General features: G+C 47.3%; 1 protein-coding gene across 4 annotated transcripts in view; it reads right to left on the reverse strand.

The window, feature by feature from the left end:
• CRACR2A (calcium release activated channel regulator 2A) overlaps positions 1-19,654 on the reverse strand; it is a 153,813-nt gene that overhangs the window by 94,210 nt on the left and 39,949 nt on the right. The window contains exon 1 of one of the 4 annotated variants that reach the window (XM_043439966.1): positions 6,468-6,577. The exons of the other annotated variants lie outside the window; for them this stretch is intronic. The gene's annotated coding sequence lies outside the window, so the exon portion shown is untranslated. Of the gene's footprint in view, positions 1-6,467; positions 6,578-19,654 lie in introns of those variants that run through there. 4 annotated transcript variants of the gene reach the window in all.

Consider the following 19,654-nt stretch of genomic DNA (forward strand, 5'->3'; position numbering starts at 1 on the left):
AACCACTTCTTCACTAAGTCTTCCTGGAGCATTTCTTTAATACATCATTTGCCTGAGCATAAACAAACAAATCACTCTTTCGGGGTCTGCTTCTGGGGAACTCAACCTAAGACAGCTCTCTTGACTCGGCACGAATGAGAATATTCTGCATGTTTTCTATTAAATATGTGCTCCCAGATCCCCTTAGTTCCAGGACCTCCCTGCCAAGTCTCAAAAGCAGGTGGAACATCATGATCAAAGGGAAAACAGGGGCTTTGAGAGTAAAGAGCTAAAAGCTTGGGGCATCAGGGTGGACACAGGACTGTTTTCCACCTGTCCCATGGAGAAGGGTCAGATGGGACACTGAGTATGAAAGTGAGCATTGATGTTGTACACAAAGGTAGACATGCCCTCATCATTGCTATGGGGGAGGGAGGACATTAGAGGAAGGAGGATGGAGAGATGGGTCACGCTCCATGGGGAAGTGACTTCTATTAGTAACAAGTGCCTCGGCAGCAGCGCCCCGTAGAGAGGAGCCAGCAAAGGTTCCAGATCCTTCTGCCCACATGTAACTACAAGGCAAGAAGATCTAGAAAAGTGGCAAGCTTTCTTGTCCAGAGGCCTCCTTTAGACAAACTTAGGTGATATTTCACTTGTCTCACCAACTTCCCCCATGGGCTGGGACAGACCTCTGTTATCTGATGTTTAAGCAACTGTGTTATGTCGTCATATCCTTGATGAATATAGATGCAAACATTCTCAACAGAATACTAGCAAACCAAAACCAACAGCACCACTAAAAGGATCATATACCATAATCAAGTGGGATGCATGCCTGGGTTATAAAGTGAAAAGTGAAGCCGCTCAGTCGTATCTGACTCTTTGCGACCCCATGGACTGTAGCCTATCAGGCTCCTCTGTCCATGGGATTTATAAGAATAGTCCAAATTATACAAATCATTAATGTGATTCACCACATTAATAGAATGAAAGATAGCTCTTATAGGATCATCACAAGAGATGCAGAGAAAGTACTGACAAAATTCAACATCCATTCATGGAAAAAACTCTCAACAAATTGGGCACGGAAGGAACATACCTCAACATAAGGATTGCCATATAGGACAAGCCCACAGTTAACATTACACTCAATGGTCAAAAGCTGAAAGCCCTTCCTCTAAGATCAGGAATAAGACGTGGGTGTCTGCTCTCACCACTCCTACTCAACATAGCACTAAAGTCCTAGCTGGAGAAATCAGGCAAGAAGAAGAAATAAAAGGCACCCAAATCAGAAAGGAAGACCTAAGTGTCTGTGTGTTGATGGCAACATTTTTTGTATAGAAAATCTTAAAAGATTTCACCTAAAACCTGTTGTGTGTGTTAGTTGCTCAATCATGTCCAATTCTTTGTGACGCCATACACTGTAGCCTGCCAGGCTCCTCTGTCCATGGAATTCTCCAGGCAAGAATACTGGAGAGAGTTGCCATTTCCTTCTCCAGGGGATCTTCCTAACTCAGGAATCGAACCTGGGTCTCCCACATTGCATGCAGACCCTTTACCATCTGAACCACCAGGGAAACCCTAAAACCTATTAAATCTAATAAATAAATTCAGAAAAGTTGTAGGAGTCAAAATCAGCATACAGAAATCAGTGGCATTTCCATATACTAACTGTGAATTATCTGAAAAAGAAATGAAGCAAACAATCTCAATTATAATAGCATCGAAAAGCAATAAACTACTTAGGAATAAATTCAACCAAGGAGGTGAAACATCTGTGCACTGAAAATTATAAGACATTAATGAAAAATTATAAGACATTCAGAAGACACACATAAATGGAAAGATATCTATATTCAGGGATTAGAAGAATTCGTACTGTTAAAATGTCCTTGCTACCCAAAGACAGCTGTAGAGTTAATGCATTCCCTATCAAGTTTCCAATGAATTTTCTTGCACACACACACACACACAAATCCTAAAACTTGTTTGGAACCATAAAGAAGAGGAAATGGCATCCCTCTCCAGTATTCTTATCTGGAGAATCCCATTTGACAGAGGAGCCTGGTAGGCTACAGTCCATAGGGTCGCAAAGAGGGGACAGGACTGAATTGACTTAGCACACACACACGTAACCCTAAGTTTGGTTTTCTATGCCTGTGAGTCTGTTTCTATTTTGTGAATAAGTTTGTGTCACATGTTAGATTCCACATGTAAGTGATGTCATACGGTGTTTGTCTTTCTCTGTCTGACTTACTTCACTTGTCTATGATAACCTCTAGGTCCATCCATGTTGCTGCAAATGCAATTATTTTATTCTTCTTTATGGCTGAGCAATATTTCACTGAAGTCCATGGGGTGGCAAACAGTCGGACATGACTGAGTGACTGAACTGAACTGAACTGAAGCCACTTTTTGGTTGATAAAGCAATTTCACAATGAACACCTCCCTCGACCATCACAAGACTTTCTCAAGGTTACAAAGAAAATAAACTTCAGTACAAGAACATATTTGATGCTCAGGGTCCTGATTGCAAGGCCAATGTGCTTTCTTCATTCTTCCTATCTTTCCATAGCTGACCTTGCTTCTCTTTACAGCAAAAGGCCCCCAGAAGCCACAGAGCACCCCAGTTCTGGCCCCCCTCCCTGCCACCATCTGAGCCTCTCCTGCTGCGCCCAGGCAGGTGGGCTCCTTTGTCCATTTATTAAACCATGGTCTTTCCCAATTTCTAAGCATCGAATTGAACTGGGTCTTGGGATAGAGTGAGGAGCCAAAAAGGTCTCCCAGTGCAGGAAGGAGCTTTTACAAAATTAGTGAATATATACAAGTCAAGATCATGGCAGTGAAATAAAAGTAAAGGATGTCGTGCAAATGACTAGCACCAGAGGGAGCTATTTGGACCAGGTGATCCTTTCTCCTTATAGAGCAACCGCCACTGAGCCCCAAGATCAGACATGCAGACATCCTGGTTGGAGGCCAAGATCACAAGATCCCAGTTCTCAAAAGGTGTGCCTTCTGGATGGACAGGCAGTGCATGAAGCCAGATGAAAACTTAATGATGGCAGCAGGGCATTCACAGGGATGAAACAGCCCTGGAACCCTCCCTGGGACAAAGCGGAACTCACCAGCCAGGTCACCAGGGCTGTCACAAGTCAATCTGTGACCGTCACTGGGAGAAGCCACAGAAAGAAAGGGCACAGTCATACAGAACACATGTAGTTAACGATGCAAGATGGGAGCTTCGGCGTCTGAGAGAGGGCAGAGTCCTTCAGCACTGCAGGATGCTACAGATGGGACAGGTTTGGGCCGTGCTGACATGAAGAAAAGTTTCGGGGAGGAGGTAGCATTTAAAGTGGGCCTCAGAGAGTGAATGGGATCCAGCAGTTCTTCAAGGTTATCCCCTTCAGCAAGACCATAAGGGTGCCTGCAAACCCACAGCAGTCAATTAATTGTGTCCAATTCTCGGCGACCCCATGGACTGTAGCCTGCCAGGCTCCTCTGTTCATGGGATTCTCCAGGCAAGAATACTTCGGTGGGTAGCCATTCCCTTCTCCAGGGGATCTTCCTGACCCAGGGATCAAATCTGGGCCCCCTGTATTGCAGGTACATTCTTCACCGTCTGAGTCACCAGGGAAGCCCAGAGTACGCAGAAAAGCTTGCTGCTGTTATTGTGAGGTTAGTGTCACTGTCGGGGTTGAGTTGATGGATAGCGGTGGCTGGCTTCCCAGCCCTCCATCACGTCTGAGGGCTTCCAAGTGTCTCTGCAGCTCTGCTCTGAATATCCAGGCATGCCGCTGGCCACCCCAGGCTGAATGTAAAGATGATTTCAGCACAGGGTGAGCTGGCAAAGGCTGAGAACACCTGGCTAATTAGGTTACCTGCCGAGTGGGCTCTATCGTGATAACATCCATGAGAGAAGTGTCAACCTACCGGATGCTGGGACCCTCTAGGAGTGGACAACTCAGGCCGTGTTAGTTTGACACTACCATCACCATTGCAGTGACCCAGGTTGCAGTGAGCTCTCCAGCCACACCATCAGCTCAACCCTGACAATGATTCTAACCACACAATAACAATAGCAAGCTCTTATATGGTACTTTGGGCTTCGGTGGTGGCTCGGTCTGTGAAGAATCTATCTTCAATGCAGGAGACTCGGGTTTGATCCCTAGGTCGGGAAGATTCCCTGGAGAAGGAAATGACAAACCACTCCAGGATTCTTGCCTGGAGAATCCCATGGACAGAAGAACCTGATGGGCTACAGTCCATGGGGTCGCAAACAGTTGGACGTGACTTAGCGACTGAACAACAACAGCAACAGCATGATATCATATCATGCTGAAATGATATCCTTGGGGGAATATTGCTGCTGCTGCTGCTAAGTTGCTCCAGTCGTGTCCGACTCTGTGCGACCCCATAGACGGCAGCCCACCAGGCTCCCCCGTCGCTGGGATTCTCCGGGCGAGAACACTGGAGTGGGTTGCCATTTCCTTCTCCAATGCAGGAAAGTGAAAAGTGAGAGTGAAGTCGCTCAGTCGTGTCCGACTCTTCAAGACCCCATGGACTGCAGCCTACCAGGCTCCTCCATCCATAGGATTTTCCAGGCAAGAGTACTGGAGTGGGTGGCCATTGCCTTCTCCATGGGGGAATATTAGGTTAAAGGAAATGTTAATAAAGTTAATTCTGCCTGTTTCCTTCCCTTCTTATGTGTTGGCAACCAGAACAATTGGAAAGCTCCCATGCTCAGATATTCGTCTGCTACATAGCCCTGATCTAGCACATGAGCCCCGTGAAGCCAAGGTTTTGTGACTCTGGTTCCCTGCTGGTGTCCAGGCCCCACCCCCTGGGACAGGCCCTGGACTGATGAGCAGAAGGAGGCGGGAGGCCTGGAGGAGAGCCTGCAGGGTCAGAAGTTACGGAAGTCACGCTTGAGGAGGTTGGATTAGTTTGGGAGTCATGTAGATGCTCTTTAGTCATTCAGTGGTGTCCAGCTCTTTGCCACCCCCGCCAGGCTCCTCTGTCCATGAGATTTCCCAGGCAAGAACACTGGAGTCGGTAGCCATTCATTTCCTTCTCCAGCAGATCTTCCTGACCCAGGGATCGAATCAATGTCTCTTGCACCGGCAGGCAGTTTCTTTACCACTGAGACACCAGGGAAGCCCCTGGGATTCCAGGAGCAAACTGAGTCTGGGGAAAATGTTAGAAACTTGCCACCAACAGCAAGAGTCTAACCAACTGCTTCCCAACCACAAGTTCTTTCTACTAAGTCCCTTTACCTCCCATAGCAATGCGGAGTTGAGAAATAAAACTAGATTTGGGATTTTCTTAAAACAGACATCTCCCTTACCCCCATCATCACCAACATCCCAGCTTCCAGCCTCCTTGAGCGTTGGGCTTCCAAGCTTCCCCTTGGCACTATGTCAGCCACCAAAACCCTTGCATTTCCTGTCTGATCCTGGCATGCAGAGAGAGGCCAAGCCCTGAATATTTCCACATTTTCCTCTCCAGGCTTCGGTCCCCAGAGAGCCTCCCCAGCTGAGCTTTCTTCCCAACACCCGCATCAATAATGTGTTAGCTTAAGGTTCCCTTTGATTTCACTTGGTTTTAGATGCTTTTCATCCGAAGCCAAAACTTCGCAGACTTTTCCCTTGATCTTGTCATGAAATTCCCTCGGAGGTATTTAATTCTAGAAATAGCTGCTGCTCTGCCACATATTTTTAAAGAAAAAGGATGTCTAAATAACAAACCTCCTGCCGTAGTCAAGCACACATCTCAGAAGACACAGGGGCCTGTCACCCTCTCTCTGCTCCCTTGGTGCAGTTGCCATCTATACCGATGACGTGTCTACATCTCATTCCCCAAAAGGAAGCTACTCGATACACCGCCAGCCTCCCATGTTCTCCATTTATGCCACGAAGGGATTCTGATGTTCAGTGAACATTTTCTGCTGCCTTTCTTCCTGTGAAACCCTCTCAAGTGCTGTGATCTGCCTTCCCCTGCGGTCCCCTCCCTGACTTGTTCCCACCCACCTCCACCAAATACCACGCTTTTTTGGAAAAGAGTCTGTCATTTCCACTTCCAACCTCAGCTCAAGAACCTCTTGAATTTTCATCTAAGCAAGAGTATTTTAGAGCCAAAGCTGATGTCTCAGAGAAGGAAAAAAAATCCCCTCCTCTCCGGGTGTAACGCCGACACTATTTTTGATCAGAAAGAAAAAAGAAAGATTGGCCAGAATCAAGCATGTCATTCCAGCGCAAGAAAAGGGCCTCCGTGAACGAGCAAGGATAGAGCTGCTTTCAGATCGGCCTGACGTGGGATGTAGAATGCACTGATTCATCCAGCCGTGTCCCAGCCACTGGTGGAATCATCGTGGGTTTTGATCCACTTCCCCAGCCCCCCAGCAGAGCACCTGATGGGCCAGCAGCAGCTGGTGCTGGAGTACGGCATGTGAGTTTTAAACCATCAGCAAGCCCCAGGACAGCACATTCACCTCCTCTGATTCATGGTCTACGGCATCCTGAGACCAAGCCAATTCACCCAGTGGTTCTCCTGGGCTCACACCGACAGAGGCCCAGATGGCGCCAGTGGTAAAGAATCCACCTGCCAGAGAAGGAGATGCAAGAGACAAGGGTTTGATCCCTGGGTCTGGAAGATCCCCTGGAGGAGGGCATGGCGACCCACTCCAGTATTCTTGCCTGGAGAATCCCACGGACAGTGGAGCCTGGCGGACTATAGTCCATGGGGTCACAAAGAGTTAGGCACGACTAAAGTGACTTAGTAAGCACAGTAATGCAAGATGCTGTGTTAGGGATCAGGGATAAAACACGAGTGACGCAGCATCAGGGTCCCCAGAGAGCTTAGCACAGAGTGGAGACAGATGCATGTGAGCAACTAAGAAGTAAGGTCGAAAGGGAATAAGCATGTGTGTGTGTGTGTGTGTGTGCGCGCGAGTGTGTGTGTGCATGTTTGTGAGTGTATGTGTGTGTGAGTGTGTACTGAATAAAAAGATTGGAAGGAAATATACCCCGATGTTACCAGCAACTCTCTCCGTTTCTTGGGTTTACAGGTGATTTTTTTTTCTCTCTTCTTTACCATTTGCTATATTCTCAGCTCTTTCCTCTTAGGACAAACATATACTGCCTATACGATAAAGGATGTTTTTCAAGAAAACTGCAGTACATGATAAAGAACTATGATTTGGGTGAGAAGTTATGACTTGGTGGAGGATGGGGTAGGTATGTGGGCCCTACATGGTAGGGAGGATTGGGTGGGGAGGAAAGGAGTAGAGGAGATTCCAAGCAAAGGGGCAGCATGAGGGACTTCCATAGTGGCCCAGTGGCTAAGACTCCACACTCCCGATACAGGGGGTCTGGGGTCTGGAGTTTGGGACATGGGTCCCATCACAGCCTTCTCAGTCCATCAGAGTTATCTGGAGATGCTTTTAGACTCCAGATCCCTTGCCCTCACTGCAGAGACTCAGTTTCACATGATCTTGAGTGGGGTCAAGGTACGAGGTGTGTGTGCGGGCTGGGGAGGGTTAGGTGAGGTTTTGTTTTTGTTTTATGTTTTAGAGTTTCCCAGCTTCTGAAGTCCAGCCTAGGGAGAGCCAGTGCTTTTTTTTCACCTTCATCAATTCATGTTTTGCACGTTATTGATGGATTTTCCATATTTTTTTTTTAACAAAGTTACACTGCAGAGAGCAAAAGTCATGCACAGTTCTGACTGACATCAAAGTGAATACTTTCAAATGGAACTGCATTTAGTCTCTGAATATATGTACTGACCACTGGAAAAGATATGACAAACCTAGACAGCATATTAAAAAGCAGAGATATCACTTTGTCAACAAAGGTCTGTCTAGTCAAAGCTATGGTTTTCCCAGTAGTCATGTATGGGTGTAAGAGTTGGACCATAAAGAAAGCTGAGCGCTGAAGAATTGATGCTTTTGAACTGTGGTGATGGAGAAGACTCTTGAGAATCCCTTGGACTGCAAGGAGATCAAACCAATCAATCCTAAAGGAAATAAGTCCTCAATATTCATTGCAAGGACGGATGCTGAAGCTGAAGCTCCAATACTTTGGCCAACCGATGTGAAGAACCAACTCATTGGAAAAGACCCTGATGCTGGGAAAGACTGAGAGCAGGAGAAGAAGGGGGTGACAGAGGGTGAGATGGTTGGATGGCATCACTGACTCAATGGATATGAGTCTGAGCAAACTCTGAGAGATAGTGAAGGACAGGGAAGCCTGGCGTGCTGCAATCCATGAGGTCACAAAGAGTCAGACATGACTCAATGACTGAACAAAAACAACTGACCATGTGCTGGGTATCATGGGAGGCATCGGGAAGGCCGTCAGTGCTTTGAGACTCCAGGACACCGAGCCTCCCATCCAGGCAGACATCATGAGCAACACTACCTTTCACCCATAGGATGATTTTCAGTTTCCTCACTAATCACACTGTCTGTCGTCTACTGGTTTTTCAACGATGCACAAGAAGAAGATCAGAGACCTCAGAGATCATTTCACCCAGTGATGCCCTACCCTCTCCAATCAACACCCCATCTTTATAGCAAATATTTGGAAATGCCCTCTTCGCTGCCAGAGATGAAATTCCTATATAAGTCAGTTGACCTACATGCATCATTGAGCTATAATTGTGACATTAAGGAGAAAAGAGAAAGCCACTTATAACAAAATCATAACTATTTCAGGAAGGAAGCATTCACGCATGACTGCCCTAAAACACTTAATGGGGAGGCAATGCTCACACCTACTCGTGACGGATAAGGTTAGACTAAACCATACATATAAACAGCGCGAGGAAATAAAAGAGCAGAGGACAAGATAAAAAATGTGAGGACATTTACCTGTCTGCATCTGATAACAGGAAGGAAATAACCTCACTGCCAAATTAAATTATGAGGGTGGACATGGAGAAAACAAGGAAGTATGTTCTTCTTGTGAATGAGCTAAGCCTTATATACAAGTATAATGTAATGCACTTGGCCATGCTGAGACATGGCACAAAGTTTCATGGAGAACAAGTGTCCATTCTGGAAACTCCACCCACAGAGGGAGGCGGGTACATGTTCAGTCTTTAGCATTAAAAAGCCTTGGAAACAATATCATTTTTCTTGAGGTGACGGGGAGAGGAAGTTGAATTGGAAAAAGCTATTTGGTAGATAACTAATGAGAACATCAGAGTCAGAATGAAACACACGGGCAGCCCCAAAGGAAATCATTGTAACATGTAAATTTTGCAAGAGATTTCCTATTATTAAATTGCATACATACACACACACACACATATATGGGTTTTCCAGGTGACTCAGTGGTAAAGAATCCATCTGCCAATGCAGGAGATACAGAAGACATGGGTTTGATCCTTGAGTCAAGAAGATTCCCTGGAGAAGGACATGGCAATCCAGTCCAGTATTCTTATTGGGAAGAGCCCATGGACAGAGGAGTTTGGTGGGCTACAGTCCATGGAGTTGCAAAGAGTTGGACATGACTGAGCGACCAACACTTCCACTTTTCTCATGTATGTATCTATGTCCTTTTTTTAGAAGATCCTTTTCCAGGATAGTTTATTACAAGATATTGAATATAGTTCTCTGTGCTGTACAGTGAATCCTTGTTATTTATCTCCTCTCCTTGCCACCAAGTTCCTCAAGGACAAGAAAGACAAGGGACTTTTCTCTTGAAGGTCCCCCCAAGTGGCCAGTCCACGTAGCTGTGGCCCTAGCAATGCCAGTAGTCTCTATCCCTCAGGACTCTGAATTCTTTTTTAACCAGAAAGCAACTCGTCCCCTTGACTCATCTGCAGACGCAGAGGCCACATCCTCCTGAAGCCCCTAGGGTGCGTTCACCACCTTTGTCTTGTCAGTTTCACCACCAGCTCTGACTGCACCCAGGAACACAGGGCTTGAAGAGTCACTGGCTCCCTCCCTCCTCCCCCGACACTCCCACCCCCCACCCCTGCAGCCGTTGTGGTTAGTGTTACACTCAAGAAAGAATAAATAGAAAGCAACCCCCTTGTTCTAAGATAACCACAGAGATGACAGATACATGCAGACTTGGGGGAGATGGAAGATAGAGCACAACAATTAAAAAAAAAAAGCAAGAAAGGCATGTCTCTGTGATGAGAAGCTCTGGCCTGCAGATGCTTTTGCTGGGGTGTGACTTCAAAAGTCCAACACGGGGACCTATGAAGGTGCCCTCCTGGCCCCATCCTGGCCCCCAAGCTTCACTGGAGAAGAGGGTAAATGCCCCAGGGGGAGGCAGCACAGCTCAGCTGCTCAATGAATGACCAGGAATGAGAAATGCTGAGCTGGGGGTGGAAAAGGGAAAGGAGGCTTCCTTCTGGCTGCCTCTAGACTCTGCCAGATCCAGTGTCAAGGAGCCCATGGTCTCAGGAGCCCAGGGCTGTCAGCCTCCCCCCGGGATGCGGGCAAGAGATGGCTCAACACCTTAACTCACCAGCCTCCACTTCCGGTCCCCACTTCCTTCCTTCATCAGGCAATGGTGGGCCCAAGACAGGAAACCACTCACCCCCTTACTCCACAGTGAATTTGTTTCTTTTGTCAAGAAATTCAGGACCCGGGCTGACACATCCCTGTGCCAGGTTTGGTCAATGGGTTGTCCCTCAGCCCCTGGGACCCAGATGTGGCTCATTTGTCTCATCACTCACCCCTGCCACAGGGTCGGGCATGCGGAAGTTGCTCCATAGATATTTGGGCATGAAAGAGCCCAGGGGGCAATGAAGCCAATTCCTCTCTACAATGTGACAGCCCAGAAAGGAGGAGCCGTTGCCTTTGTCAGGAGAACAAAACAGCATCCTCCTTGTGTACCTTCTTTGGAGTACGTCATCATTTCACCCATTTTCAGAGACGTTCTCTTTGTCATGACGGTTATCACCGTGCCACCGCTGACAACAATCACAAAGGTGAGAGGTGTAACTGTAAGCCACACACTTTTTTTTTTTTAGAGGCAGCATAATATATTGAATAAAACAGGAGTTTCTAGAGCCAGAAATCATTGGGTTCAGGTCTTAGGTCTGCCATGTACAAGTTATGAATCCTGGCCGGGGGACTTTGTTACTGTTTTCTTGTCTATAAAACAGGAATAGGAACAGTGTGTCCTTGTGGGGCTCTGGTGAGATGATGCATGTCACCTGTCTCCTCCACCCAGACCAAGGGACACAGTTAAGTATTCACCCCAGCCCCATCCATATCCTAATCTTGTCACTGAAAGGAGCTCACTTAGTGTTCCAGGTCGAATTCTGATCTCCAAGAAAAGGCTCAATGAAGTCCTTACCCCCCAGGACCTCAGAAGGTACCCCGATATGACCAGTGTCCTCAGAAAAAGACAGCCACCTTAAGATAGACACACACGAGGACAAACCACATTACAACACAGGCAAGAGCTTGTATTACTGCAAGCTGAGAAACACCAAAGACTGCCTACCAACCACCAGATCTCGGAGGAGGCCAGGAAGGATCGCCCTACAGGCCAGAGGGGGAGCAGGGCCCTGCAACTCCTTTAACCTGAACGTCCTTCTTGCAGAGCGGTTGAGACAACACATTTCTGCTGTTTTAAATCACCCAGGGTGCAGTACTTGTTAGGTGGCGCAGTGGTAAAGAGCCCACCTGCCAATCCAGGGCACACAGTTTCAGTCCCTAGTTCGGGAAGATTCTAAGCCCTTGCACCACAACTACTGAGCCTGTGCTCTAGAGCCCAGGAGCTGCAACTACTGAGCTCACATGCCACAACTATTGATGGCCTTGCGCCCAAGAGTCCATGCTCTGCGATGAGAAACCCGTGCCCTGCAGCTAGAGAGTAGCCCACATTCACCACAACTAGAAAAAGCCCGGGTGTAGCAACAAAGACCCGGCACAGCCAAAAATAACTGATTAAAAGAGGGGCTACGGAAGGTCAGAGCTACTGTCTCCTGCAGCACCACTCGGACCCTCTACCCACGTAGCCCAGCCTTCCTGCTGGTGGCTGCTCCCACCACACCTCCCTCTAGGACCTCTGATTCTCACCGTAAGAAGCCTTGTGTCTGGCTCCACACCTGGGCTTTCCTGGGGTCTCCCCTGGACCCCGAGCTCTGGGTTCTGACTGTCCAGCACCCCTCCCGCAGCCCTCTTTGTGGGAAGAGCTGTGGCCCCGCTGATCACAGCAGGGGAGAGGCGGGCAGGGTGGCGAGTCACCGCACCCGCCTTTGACAAGCGGCCCAGTGGCCCGACTGTGGGTCCAGGGCAGCCTCCTGAAGGGCAGATGTGGTCAGGGCAGGACCTGCAGGCAGAACAGACCATGGGAAAGTGTCCTCGGTTTGACTTCGAGTAACTCATAATAGAGCTCAGGGCAGAGACCACGCTGCGAGTCACTTAATTTTCCTCCTGGGGCTTCTGAAATCAACTGCTAGCTTGAGTTCGGGTCAGGTTTTGAAGCAGATCCCAGTTACCTGCCTAATATCATCCATTCTCCCTTCTTCCTTTCCAACAAGATTCCGATTTTGTTGATCACTCAGAATAAGTGAGTTTATGCTCGGCTCAGGGCCCCATCCGGTCAAAGCAAGCACAGGCCCTTTCCGGAGGGTGGTGGGGGGTGGGCTTCTGACCCACCTCTGGTCACTGAGACAAGAGGGGGTTTTGTGGAGTGTCCCTGGAAATGCTTTCCTGGCTCTTAATGGAGATGCAGGACTGCCTCCCTCTGGTATTGCGGAACTGGCGGGATGAAGCTTTCTTCTTTGGCATGAGATCTCTGGCCTAAATACTGGGAATGGAGGTTGAGCAGGGGGTAGAGACCAGGAGGAGGTGAGATGATGGTTCAGACAAGCTACAGCATATATACACATACACATTACATATGTACACACTAGAGATCTACACATTATATAGGCATATTATATGTTGGTATATGTGTCAATTTATGTCAGTTACAATTTTGATATGTATGTATATATATGCATATGTATGGGATAGATAGGTAGACAGCTGTTGCATATATTACAATAAAAGCAAAGGACACGAAATTTTTTGAGGGAGTCTCAAGTCTTGTCTCTGATATATTGAGAGGTGAAGTAGATGGGATCATTGTTTCACAATTATTATTATGTGATTAAATAAGCCAGATGGATATTTGTTCTCCAGGTGAGCAACACCCGCAGCTGGCCAGGCTTTGTGGTTTGTGTCGCCGACACAGTGAAAAGCAGACGTCTGTAAGACCAGCTCTCACCAGGGAGTGGGGAACACACGCAATGAACAGAAACTGCAAGTCAGTGATGGGATCACAACTGAGGTACCTGCTCTGCTGAAGACACAGAGATGCAGATGTTTGCTGGAGGGAGCGTGGAGCGGCAAGGCTGACATAGACAGAGGATGCGGGAAAGAAAGGGACATTTATGTTGCGTCCTGTAGGATGAGTAGGAGTGAGCCAGGAAAGGGGATGGAGAGCAGTCTAGGGAGAGGAGATGGCAGGAGCCAAAACCCTCAGGGAGGAGAGATTTAACGTGCTCAGAACCGGGAGGAAACCAAGATGGCCAGAACAATGGTAACCTGGCAAAGGCGGCCAGAGATGAGGCTGAAGAATGAGGCTTTGAGGGGCGAACTAGGGACTGGGTGCTTCGCCCATGCAGCCGTGGGAATCGTTGAAGTGACACCTAAAAGCTGCAAGAGACAGGATCTGATTTGCATTTTTAAAAGGTGACCTGGGCTTCTTGTGGGAGTGAATTTAGGAGGAGTAGGAGCTGGGGAAGTGGATACACTGAGTCCAGTTAGGGGAATATTACAGTCCAGACAGGACTGCCTAAAGTCCAAGGCTTCCCTGGTGGCTCAGCTGGTACAAAATCCACCTGCAATGCGGGAGACCTGGGTTCGATCCCTGGGTTGGGAAGATCACCTGGAGAAGGGAATGGTTACCCACTCCAGTATTCTGGCCTGAAGAATTCCATGGACTTGTGGAGGCCATGAGGTTGCAAAGAGCTGGACATGAATGAGCGACTTTCACTTTCACAGTCCAGACAAGCAATGGTGTGTCCTGAGCCGGTTGTGGCAGTGATGAGCAGGGACAGATGAATGGGTGCTCAGGCTGTTTAGATATGGGATCAAGAGGATGGAGGGGTGGGATGTGGCAAAGGTGGAGATGGAGAGGTAGAGGCCGGCTTGGATTCAGTGGTTCCCTCTACATCTATCTTGGAAACTCTCAGAAATAAAATGACTCCTTCAGAGAGGAAGTCTCTGCAAATCTCCTCTTGTTTGCTCCCTGCTACTTCCAGCATCACGTCCTCCGGGGGTGGGGTGCTGAGCAGAACAATCTCTGCTGGGTAAGCCACACCTCCCCCCTGAGGCATCTCATGAGCCAGTTAGAGCTCACAAAATCCAATCAGTACAGGGCGGGCTTCTAGGTCCAGAGGGCCGACCTCCACTGAATTAACTTACCTCTTGCACAATTCGGTCCATGCTAAATGGAATTCTCAAATGACACTTTCTTTCAGCATGAGGAAGATGAAAAAAGAATACCTTCGGAATGCTGAAAAAAAGTGTCATCTGACAATTCTAGGATTAAAGAAAATGTCATTTAAGAATAAGGGAAAGAAAGACATTATCTGATAAACAAAACTCTAGTTTGCCACAAGCAGACCCTTTAATAAAAGACATTTTTAACGGGGTATTTCAGACAGTAAGAAAGATTCCATATGGAAGATCTGAGATTAAGAAGGAGCGAAAAACAAAGAAAATGAAAATAGATTTTCTCGGTCTATTATTGAAGAAATAGCAATTGGGAGTCAGACATATTTATCTCCATATCAAGTTGTCATTTCTTACTGTCTGGGAAATTTGGATCAAGTTCATCTCTCACAGTCTTGATAGCCTCATCTTCAAAATTCATAAGTGAGGTCTTTGTAAAGAATAAATGAGCGACCACATATAAATGCTTCCAGCATAGCTTCTGCATCTAGAAGGTGTGAAATAAATGTTTACTCCTTATCTTTTTAAAAATTAATAAACAAGCAAGTAAATAAGATGTTGTTAGCCACACAGAATTCCTCCCTCTGCTTCAAGTGTGAGATAGAAGTCTGGCACTCTTTCCCATCGTACAAGGCTACACTGCAGAGCTGATGCTTTAAAGCTAGTCTTTTCATCTTTGCAATAGCAAGCCTAAGACCTTTCTAACAAAATATTTATGATTTCTTTATTTTATAAATACTGTATGTGAACACACAAGCCCCGGGGGTGGACCCTAGATTCCAGCTTCGCTCACAATTTTAACATAATCTGTGTTCACAGTTTTATGAGAATGAAGGAAATGAAGGCAATATCTGATAAACAAAACTCTAGTTTGCCACAAAGACACCCTTAATAAAGGACAGTTTTTAAAGGTGTATGTCAGACAGGAGGAAAGATGAGATGATTGGGTGGAATCACTGACTCAATGGACATGAATCTGAGCAAACTCTGGGAGATATCAAAGGACAGGGAAGCCTGGCGTGCTGCAGTCCATGGGGTTGAAAAGAGTTGGACATGACTTAGTGACCGAACAACAACAGTTTTTTGAGATCATAAAACACCTGCTGGTCCATCCATGGGGCAAAATGGCCAGTCCTGCCCACCCCTTTCCAGGGCTCTTCTACCAACTAGAAAGGAGTGGCACAAAAAGGACCCCTCTGTGCATCTTATGCATCCTAGCCCCCCATGCTGGCAGACACGGTCCCCAGTTCCATCCTCAACTTCATCCCCATTCCCTTTAGGACAAGGAAGCCAAGCTAAGAAAAGCTAGCTTAGTCTCCCTTGGAATCTCTGCCTAATTTTCATCTGGCACCAATTTGGTGGAGTTTCCACCACCAAATTGGTGGTGATGGAGAAGGGAGAGATAAACCCCAAAATAGTCTCTCCCTGATGGCATTAAGGAGGCAAATAGCACCAGCGGTTCTAGGACCTGGGCTAGCATCCTTACTCTGCCCTTTGTCCCCTATGTGTCCCCAGGCAAACCCCTTCACCTCTCTGATTTTATCTTCCTCTCACCTGTAAGTCAGAGTCATTCAGAGTCAACAATTATACCATATTTGTAGAGGATGTTACAATTTCCCGAGTGTTTCCACAGTCACAAATTCATTTACTATGCACGGTCAGCAGTGTAACAGCCTGCATAATGGTCGCCTCGCTGCTGTAAAAATCTAAAAGCAGAGCATGGACTAGTGTGTACCTGGCAAAGAGCTCCGTCCACATGAGGGGCCATCACCAGGGTCCCATGACTGACCCTCCTGAGAGTAGGGCTTTGCTGTCTGAGAGCCGAATTTGAACTGATTCTACCCCAACCGGCTATGGGACCTTGAGGTTCTCAGCTCCTCACTTCTAAATGAAGGAGGCTAACAATAGCCCCGTTTCACAGCCCAGGGCTCCATACATGGAGACACTCAGGGCATGAGAGCTGATGGAATCGACACGTTAAGCCCACGGGAGTCTGACACACATCCACACTCCCTGACTCCCACATTCTTCCATTCCTTCTTATCCATGGTTATACCTAATCTCCACAGCCCCGGACAAATACTGGCAAAGGGAGGGTGGAAGCTCTGAACAGCAGGACACACTGTGGACTGTTTCTTAAAGAACTAGATTTGGGGGTGTCTCCAGCTTGCTCTGGATGGAAGCAGAGTCCAGGCTCCGTGAGGTCCCAGGCAGCCCCGATCCTTCCCACTGCCACCTGAGGGTCTTGCTTCGGTGGCTGGAAAGTTCTGGAATATAGGACGCTGGCCAAGCCTCAGTCCCCTAACTAGACTGTGCCGCCACCTTGTTGACAAAAAGCCCTGAGGCTGGGAAAGATTGAAGACAAAAAGAGAAGGGGCGGAAGAGGATGAGACGGTTAGATAGCATCACCGACTCAATGAACATGAATTTGAGGAAACTCTGGGAGACGGGGAAGGACAGGGAAGCCTGGGGTTCTGCCATCCATGGGGTCGCAGAGTCAGACACGACTTAGCGACTGAACAACAACCAAGGCCTGAGCCAGCATCACATGGAATTGTTGTGATGACCTAGGAAGCAAATGTTAATTGAACCCAATCTGATGAATGGATGGAAACCACTGGACTATAAAAAATATAAGCTTATTGTTGTTCAGTTCCTAAGTCATGTCTGACTCTTTGTGATCCCATGGACTACAGCACACCAGGCTCCTCTGTCCATGGAATTCTCCAGGCAAGAATACTGGAGTGGATTGCCCTCTGCTTCTCCAGGGGATGCCTTCTCCTTCCCAACTCAGGGATCAAACCAAGGTCTCCCAAATTACAGACAGATTCTTTACCGTCTGAGCCCACTAGGGAAGCCACCTGGCTTCCCCTCTCTGATGTGTTTTGTTTGGCTTTCCTAGTGGATAACTTGGTATGAAAAGGGTAAGTCTCTGAGAGTGAGTCTGCCTGCTTTCCCCTACAGCCCCACAGCACCTTCTTTGGGGTTCTGAACACTGCTTCTTTCCTAACGGAGCCTGGCCATATGACACACATCTATACCCACACATGTTCTAGAAACCCCCAGAGAAGACACTCCTGTGTCCAGGCAGGGAGAGCTGTGCTTAATTCCCTGACGCCTGTATCTACAAGAAAGACGAGGGTTCAGAGGATCTAGAACAGCCTCTTGGAGCCTCACAGTTTTAGATGGGGAGCTGAGTCAGTGGAGGCCAGCCAGCGGAAAATGTCACCCATAGAAATATGGAGAGGGTCAAGGCACATCTTATGGTCTAGGCAGAACCTCATTGGTTCGATTCCTATGCAGTCTGGTCCTCAGACACTACCTACTAAGATGGACGGAAAGACCCTCATGGAACATTCTTCCAGAACGCTGCCAGCCCCATCTGCTGAATTCCACCATCCTTTCAAGCCCAGTTCTGTTCTCCCCTATCTAGTTAAGCTTTCTGCAAAGGCCCTTTCCTTCTAGAGGACATACAGTCTGTCCTAGTCCCTTGACAGGGGTTATTTATACTGTCAAAAGAAGTCCTATGGGCTTTGTTCTCTCTCCCAGTACAAAGTGCTGCACACAGTAGGTGCTCAAGCATTTTGCTTTTGTGTTTTGGAGGTTTTTTGAGGGTTGGGCATTAGCATTCAACAAAAGCACATTGATTTAGTTCCTACCACGTCAAGAAACTCAGATGTGGTGTGTGGAATAACCTGATTGCTATTCAGTACAAATTAGAGCTTTTTATTCTATTTCTAATCCCAGTAAATGGGGCTTGTGCGTTAAAAAAAATATTTTTAGTTTGCAATGTGTGATTACATAATGGAGGCCGAGTCATTTTTTTTTTTTTTCATTAACATTCATCTCCTTTAGCAGTTCCTTTCTGGGTCTTTGTTTTTGACTCGAGCTGTGGTTCAATGTATTAAAATTGCATTCCTCATAAAGGAGTTCCACAGCAGATGTTTTAACTGGCCCTCCCCACTCCTGTATTTCCAGCTGGCCTGTGCCTGGGGCAACTCACCTGGTGTCAAGTCAGGGGATCCTGCCCCATTCTACAAGTCTGTTAACTCATCTCTGGAATCAAGCAGGGCCCCCCACCCACCAGGGCAGCTCTTTGCAGGGAGCCTGTGTGGGGTGGAGGGAGCATCAGTGTGGTGAAGTGTCCCTGGGGGATGTGTCTGTACCAGAACTAGGTGCATGAACTCAGATGACCTATTTAACCTATAGGAGCCTCAGTTTCCTCATCTGTAAAATGGGGATGCTAAGTCCTAGAAAAAGTGCCTGACACACAGCAGGCATTTAATACCTTGTAGACTCTTTGTGGGAGTCTATTCCTTGCTGTTTCTCCAGCTGTCGTGATCCTCAGAGTTGTATCACATCTACTGAAGCCAGAACCCTGAGCCCCAAGCAAAAATGAACCTCCAAAATCTGAGTATAGGGCAACACAGCAAGGACTAATGTAGCTCATGGAGAGGGTAATGACAAGCAATAAAAAACATGCCAGAGACCGGGGCACATAGCCATAGAAAACCGTAATCCAAAAGCAGACACGCACCCCTGTGTTCATAACAGCACTATTCACAATAGCCAAGACCTCGAGGCAACCTAAATGCCCACTGACAGTGAATAGATTAAAAAAAAAAAGATGTGGTGTGTATATATATATATACATTCTTTACCGACTGAGCTACCAGGGTAGCCCACATGGTCCATAATTAAGCTATTTTCAAACCAATCGTTTTTGGCCAAAGGCTCCAGTTGAGAATCCTAATGGAAGATAGTTCATCTATTACAGACCCAAACCCGTGCTCATTCTAGAAGCCCTCTAAAGCAGATGCTAACGTAGGAGTTGGGGTTGGCTGTGCTTGGTTCTACACGACAACAGTGGAGGAAGACCAGAGAGTCCAGAATCAAATCCTGGCTCTGAAATCCTGTGCCTTTGGGTGTCACTTCTGACACTGCTTCCTCATCTTTGAAAAGGGTGATAATGATAATAATCCCCTACAGGACGGCTGGGAGAAACACAGAAGACAGTGAAAGAAAAGAAAATGAAGTCGCTCAGTCATGTCCAACTCTTGTGACCCTACTACGCTCCTCCATCCATGGGATTTTCCACTCAAGAGTACTGGAGTGGGTTGCCATTTCCTTCTCCAGAGGATCCTCCCAACCCAGGGATCGAACCTGGGTTTCCCACATTGTAGGCAGACACTTTACCATCTGAG

The sequence above is a fragment of the Cervus canadensis genome, chromosome 21 (assembly GCF_019320065.1).
Source record: "Cervus canadensis isolate Bull #8, Minnesota chromosome 21, ASM1932006v1, whole genome shotgun sequence".
NCBI classification, from domain to species: Eukaryota; Metazoa; Chordata; class Mammalia; order Artiodactyla; family Cervidae; genus Cervus; species Cervus canadensis.